At 40.7% G+C, this 6,985-nt stretch overlaps 1 non-coding gene across 1 annotated transcript; it reads right to left on the minus strand.

The window, feature by feature from the left end:
- Positions 1-599: 599 nt before the first annotated feature.
- LOC130948726 (small nucleolar RNA R71) lies at positions 600-703 on the minus strand. The gene has a single exon (XR_009073178.1). It is a non-coding gene; the product is annotated as a small nucleolar RNA R71 (small nucleolar RNA).
- Between the last annotated feature and the right edge of the window lie 6,282 nt (positions 704-6,985).

Below are 6,985 nucleotides of genomic sequence, written 5' to 3' on the forward strand. Positions count from 1 at the left end.
AATCTCTATACTGTGACATAGAGGATTCCACATTTTCTTGTTCTCTTCTCTTTCATATGAGCAGGAACAAAGACAAAGGCATTCTTGTTGAAGCTGACCCTGAACCTGAAAGGACTTTGAAGCGAAAGCTAAGAGAAGCTAAGGCACAACTCTCTGTAGAGGACCTAACCGAATTCTTCAAAGAAGAAGGACCTATGGCAGCCGAAAACAACAACAATGCCAACAATGCAAGGAAGGTGCTGGGTGACTTTACTGCACCTACTCCCGACTTCTATGGGAGAAGCATCTCTATCCCTGCCATTGGAGCAAACAACTTTGAGCTTAAGCCTCAATTAGTTTCTCTAATGCAACAGAATTGCAAGTTCCATGGACTTCCATTGGAAGATCCTCATCAGTTTTTAGCTGAATTCTTGCAAATCTGTGACACTGTCAAGACTAATGGGGTTGACCCTGAGGTCTACAGACTGATGCTATTCCCTTTTGCTGTAAGAGACAGAGCTAGAATATGGTTGGACTCTCAACCTAAAGAAAGCCTGGACTCTTGGGAAAAGCTAGTCAATGCCTTCTTGGCAAAGTTCTTTCCACCTCAAAAATTGAGTAAGCTTAGAGTGGAAGTCCAAACCTTCAGACAGAAGGATGGAGAATCCCTCTATGAAGCTTGGGAAAGATACAAACAATTGATCAGAAAATGTCCATCTGACATGCTTTCTGAATGGAGCATCATAGGTATTTTCTATGATGGTCTGTCTGAACTATCCAAGATGTCTTTGGATAGCTCTGCTGGAGGATCTCTTCATCTGAAGAAGACGCCTACAGAAGCTCAAGAACTCATTGAAATGGTTGCAAATAACCAATTCATGTACACTTCTGAAAGGAATCCTGTGAACAATGGGACAAGTCAGAAGAAAGGAGTTCTTGAGATTGATGCTCTGAATGCCATACTGGCTCAGAATAAGATATTGACTCAACAAGTCAATTTGATTTCTCAAAGTCTGTCTGGAATGCAAAATGCACCAAGCAGTACTAAGGATGCTTCATCTGAAGAAGAAGCTTATGATCCTGAGAACCCTTCAATGGAAGAGGTGAATTACCTAGGAGAACCCTATGGAAACACCTATAATTCTTCATGGAGAAATCACCCAAATTTCTCATGGAAGAATCAAGAGAGACCTCAACAAGGTTTCAACAACAATAATGGTGGAAGAAACAGGTTTAGCAATGGCAAGCCTTTTCCATCATCTTCTCAGCAACAGACAGAGAATTTTAAGCAGAACCCCTCTGACTTAGCAACCATGGTCTCTGATCTAATCAAAACCACTCAAAGTTTCATGACTGAATGATGAGCGGATAATTTGTACGCTTTTTGGCATTGTTTTTAGTATGTTTTTAGTATCTTTTAGTTAGTTTTTAGTATATTTTTATTAGTTTTTAGTTAAAATTCACTTTTCTGGACTTTACTATGAGTTTGTGTGTTTTTCTGTGATTTCAGGTATTTTCTGACTGAAATTGAAGGTTCTGAGCAAAAATCTGATCCAGAGACCAAAAAGGACTGCAGATGCTGTTGGATTCTGACCTCCCTGCACTCAAAGTGGATTTTCTGGAGCTACAGAAGCCCAATTGGCGCGCTCTCAACGGCGTTAGAAAGTAGACATCCTGGGCTTTCCAGCAATATATGATAGTCCATACTTTGCCCAAGATTTGATGGCCCAAACCGGCGTAGCAATTTGGCCTCAGAAATTCCAGCGTTAAACGCCGGAACTGGCATAAAACTTGGAGTTAAACGCCCAAACTGGCATGAAAGCTGGCGTTTAACTCCAGAAAAGGTCTCTACACGAAAATGCTTCATTGCTCAGCCCAAGCACACACCAAGTGGGCCCGGAAGTGGATTTTTCTATCATTTACTCATTTCTGTAAACCTTAGGATACTAGTTTACTATTAATAGAACCTTTTGACATTGTATCTGTACCTTATGACCTCATGACATTTTTTACACGTTTCTTGTGTACTTTCCACAGCATGAGTCTCTAAACCCCATGGTTGGGGGTGAGGAGCTCTGCTGTGTCTTGATGGATTAATGCAATTACTACTGTTTCTTATTCAATCATGCTTGCTTCCATTCTAAGATAACACTTGTTCTTAATCCGGATGAATGTGATGATCCGTGACAATCATCATCATTCTCAACTATGAACGTGTGCTTGACAACCACCTCCGTTCTACCTTAGATTGAGTAGTTATCTCTTGGATTCTTTAATCGGAATCTTCGTGGTATAAGCTAGAACTGATGGCGGCATTCAAGAGAATCCGGAAGGTCTAAACCTTGTCTGTGGTATTCTGAGTAGGATTCAATGACTGAATGACTGTGACGTGCTTCAAACTCCTGAAGGCGGGGCGTTAGTGATAGACGTAAAAGAATCACTGGATTCTATTCCGGCCTGATTGAGAACCGACAGATGGATAGCCGTGCCGTGACAGGGTGCGTTGAACATTTCCAATGAGAGGATGGGAGGTAGCCACTGACAACGGTGAAACCCTACATACAGCTTACCATGGAAGGAGCCTTGCGTGTTTGATGAAGAAGACAGTAGGAAAGCAGAGATTCAGAAGATGGAGCATCTCCAAAACCCCAGCCTATTCTCCATTACTGCATTACAAGTAACCATTTCATGTTCTTTTGCTTTTTACAATCAATCCTGATAATTTCTGATCTCCTGACTAAGATTTACAAGATAACCATAGCTTGCTTCAAGCTGACAATCTCCGTTGGATCGACCCTTGCTCACGCAAGGTATTACTTGGACGACCCAGTGCACTTGCTGGTTAGTTGTGCGGGGTTGCAAAAGTGTGATTGCAATTTCGTGCACCAAATTTTTGGCGCCGTTGCCGGGGATTGTTCGAGTTTGGACAACTGACGGCTTATCTTGTTGCTTAGATTAGGACTGTTTATTTTTGTTGGTTTAGAGTCTTTTAGTTGAGTCTAGTTTCATATTCTAAGTTTGGTGTCAATTGCATGCTTTTATTTTTCTTTTAAAATTTTCGTTTTTGCATGTTCTTAGTCCCTTTTTTATTCATAAAAATTCTAAGTTTGGTGTCCTCTTTGTGTTTTTCCTTTAAAATTTTCGAAAAAGTAGTATTAGATTTTCTAAAATTTTAAGTTTGGTGTCTTTTTGTGTTTTTCTCTTTCCTCTTTTCAAAAATCAAATCTTTTTCATAAAATTTTTTCAATCATATCTTTTTAATTGCTATTTTCAAAATCTTTTTAATTAACTAATTGATTCAGTTCTCAATTTGCTTTGATTTTATTTTCCTTTTGATTTTCGAATTTTTTTTTCTTTTTGTTTTATTTTATTTTATTTTATTTTTTTCGGTTATTTCAAAAAAATAAAAATAAACAAAATTTATCTCTTTGCAATCATTATCATTTCCCTTTTGTCCAGCATGGACTTAAGTGGAATTAATCAGTCCAAAAGGACTCTGGGGTCATATGCTAACCCCATTACAGCTGCATATGGGAGTAGCATCTGCACACCTCCCATCAAAGCAAGCAGCTTTGAGCTAAACCCTCAACTCATTATCATAGTGCAGCAAAATTGCCAGTATTTCGGTCTTCCACAGGAAGAACCTACTGAGTTTCTGGCACAGTTCTTACAAATTGCTGACACAGTACATGATAAAGAGGTGGATCAGGATGTCTACAGACTATTACTGTTTCCATTTGCTGTAAAAGATCAAGCTAAAAGGTAGTTGAATAACCAGCCTACAGCAAGCATAAAGACATGGAAACAGTTGTCAGACAAATTCCTGAATCATTTTTACCCTCCAAAGAGGATGACACAGCTAAGGCTGGACATCCAAGGCTTTAAACAAGAGGATAATGAATCCCTTTACAATGCCTGGGAGAGGTATAGAGGTATGCTAAGGAAATGTCCCTCTGAAATGTTTTCAGAGTGGGTGCAGTTAGATATTTTCTACTATGGGCTTACAGAAAAAGCTCAGATGTCCTTAGACCACTCAGCTGGTGGATCTATACACATGAGGAAGACAATTGAAGAAGCTCAAGAGCTTACAGACACTGTTGCTAGAAACTAATACTTATATTCTAGCAATGAGTTCGTTCCAAATGAGGAAGTCATGACAGTAGTCACTGACCCTAATCCTCAAGAACAGATAATTGAGCTTAATCAACAATTACTCCTGATGACAGAACAGTTAGCAGAATTTAAAGAGATGCTCCATGAAACTAAAGTTGCTAATAAAAGCATAGAATTACAGTTGAATCAAGCAAAACAGCAAATATCTAAACAGATAACAGAGGAGTGTCAAGCAGTTCAATTGAGGAGTGGGAAGACCTTGAATAACACTGCTCAAAAGAGCAAAAGGCCAAACAAGGAACAAATGACAGAGGATAACCAAACCACTGTTCAAAATCCCTCTGAGGACAGTAAGAGCCCAGAGAGGAATTTTATTGGCGTTCAAACGCCAGAAAGGGAAGGAAAGCTGGCGTTAAACGCCCATTCCTTGCCCAGTTCTGGCGTTCAAACGCCAGAAAAGGGAGAGAAGTTGGCGTTTAACGCCCAAACTTCACCCATTCCTGGCGTTCAAACGCCAAGGGAAAATCAGACACCTGAGAGTGCTGACAGTAATCCCTCTAAAAAGACTTCTTCAACCACTTCTGTAAGGAATAAACCTGCAGCATCTAAGGTTGAAGAATATCAAGCCAAGATGCCTTATCCTCAGAAACTCCGCAAAGCGGAACAGGATAAGCAATTTTCCCACTTTGCAGACTATTTAAGGACTCTTGAAATAAAGATTCCGTTTGCAGAGGCACTTGAGCAAATACCTTCTTATGCTAAGTTCATGAAGGAAATCTTAAGTCATAAGAAGGATTGGAGAGAAACTGAAAAAGTGTTTCTCACTGAAGAATGCAGTGCAGTCATTCTAAAAAGCTTACCAGAAAAGCTTCAAGATCCTGGAAGCTTTCTGATACCATGCACATTAGAAGGCACTTGCACCAAGACAGCCCTATGTGATCTTAGAGCAAGCATCAATTTAATACCTGCATCCACTATCAGAAAGCTTGGGTTGACTGGAGAAGTCAAACCAACCAGGATATGCCTCCAACTTGCTGATGGCTCCATTAAGCACCCATCAGGCATAATAGAGGACATGATTGTCAAGGTTGGGCCATTTGCCTTTCCAACTGACTTTGTAGTGCTGGAAATGGAGGAGCACAAGAGTGCAACTCTCATTCTAGGAAGACCTTTCCTAGCAACTAGACGAACTCTTATTGATGTACAAAAAGGAGAAGTAACCTTGAGAGTCAATGAAGATGAGTTCAAGTTAAATGCTGTAAAAGCTATGCAGCATCCAGACACACCAAATGACTGCATGGGCGCTGACATTATTGACTCTCTGGTAGAAGAGATCAATATGGCTGAAAGCCTAGAATCAGAGCTTGAGGACATCTTCAAAGATGCTCAACCTGATCAAGAAGAACCAGAGGAGGCAAAGGAATTTTCGAAAATTCCTCAGGAAGAGGATAAGCCTCCTAAGCCTGAACTCAAACCACTACCACCATCCCTGAAATATGCATTTCTGGGAGAGGGTGACACTTTTCCAGTAATTATAAGCTCTGCTTTAAATTCACAGGAAGAGGAAGCACTGATTCAAGTGCTAAGGACACACAAGACAGCTCTTGGGTGGTCCATAAGTGATCTCAATGGTATTAGCCCAGCTAGATGCATGCACAAGATCCTGTTGGAGGATAATGCCAAACCAGTGGTCCAACCACAGAGGAGGCTAAATCCTGCCATGAAGGAGGTGGTGCAGAAAGAGGTCACTAAGTTACTAGAGGCTGGGATTATTTATCCTATTTCTGATAGCCCCTGGGTGAGCCCTGTCCAAGTTGTTCCCAAAAAGGGAGGCATGACAGTGGTTCATAATGAAAAAAATGAACTGGTTCCTACAAGAACAGTCACAGGGTGGCGCATGTGTATTGACTACAGAAGACTCAATACAGCCACCAGAAAGGATCATTTTCCTTTACCATTCATAGACCAAATGCTAGAAAGACTAGCTGGTCATGATTATTACTGCTTTTTGGATGGCTATTCAGGCTACAACCAAATTGCAGTAGATCCCCAGGACCAAGAGAAAACAGCATTTACTTGTCCTTCTGGCGTGTTTGCCTACAGGAGGATGCCTTTTGGTCTGTGCAATGCACCTGCAACCTTTCAAAGGTGCATGCTCTCTATCTTCTCAGATATGGTAGAGAAATTTCTGGAAGTCTTCATGGATGACTTTTCAGTATATGGAGACTCATTTAGCTCCTGTCTTAATCACCTAGTACTTGTCTTGAAAAGGTACCAAGAGACTAACCTGGTTTTAAACTGGGAAAAATGTCACTTTATGGTGACTGAAAGGAATTGTCCTTGGGCACAAAATTTCAAGCAGGGGAATAGAGGTGGATAAGGCAAAGGTAGAGGTAATTGAAAAATTACCACCACCTGCCAATGTTAAGGCAATCAGAAGCTTTCTGGGGCATGCAGGGTTTTATAGAAGGTTTATAAAGGATTTTTCGAAAATTGCAAAACCTCTAAGTAACCTGCTAGCTGCTGACACGCCATTTGTGTTTGACACACAGTGTCTGCAGGCATTTGAGACCCTGAAAGCTAAGCTGGTCACAGCACCAGTCATCTCTGCACCAGATTGGGCATTACCATTTGAATTAATGTGTGATGCCAGTGATCATGCCATTGGTGCAGTGTTGGGACAGAGGCATAACAAACTTCTGCATGTCATTTATTATGCTAGCCGTGTTCTAAATGATGCACAGAAGAATTACACAACCACAGAAAAAGAATTACTTGCAGTGGTCTATGCCATTGACAAGTTTAGATCTTACCTAGTGGGATCAAAGGTGATTGTGTACACTGACCATGCTGCTCTTAAATACTTACTCACAAAGCAGGATTCAAAACCCAG

This window comes from Arachis stenosperma, chromosome 1, assembly GCF_014773155.1.
Source record: "Arachis stenosperma cultivar V10309 chromosome 1, arast.V10309.gnm1.PFL2, whole genome shotgun sequence".
Taxonomy (NCBI): domain Eukaryota; kingdom Viridiplantae; phylum Streptophyta; class Magnoliopsida; order Fabales; family Fabaceae; genus Arachis; species Arachis stenosperma.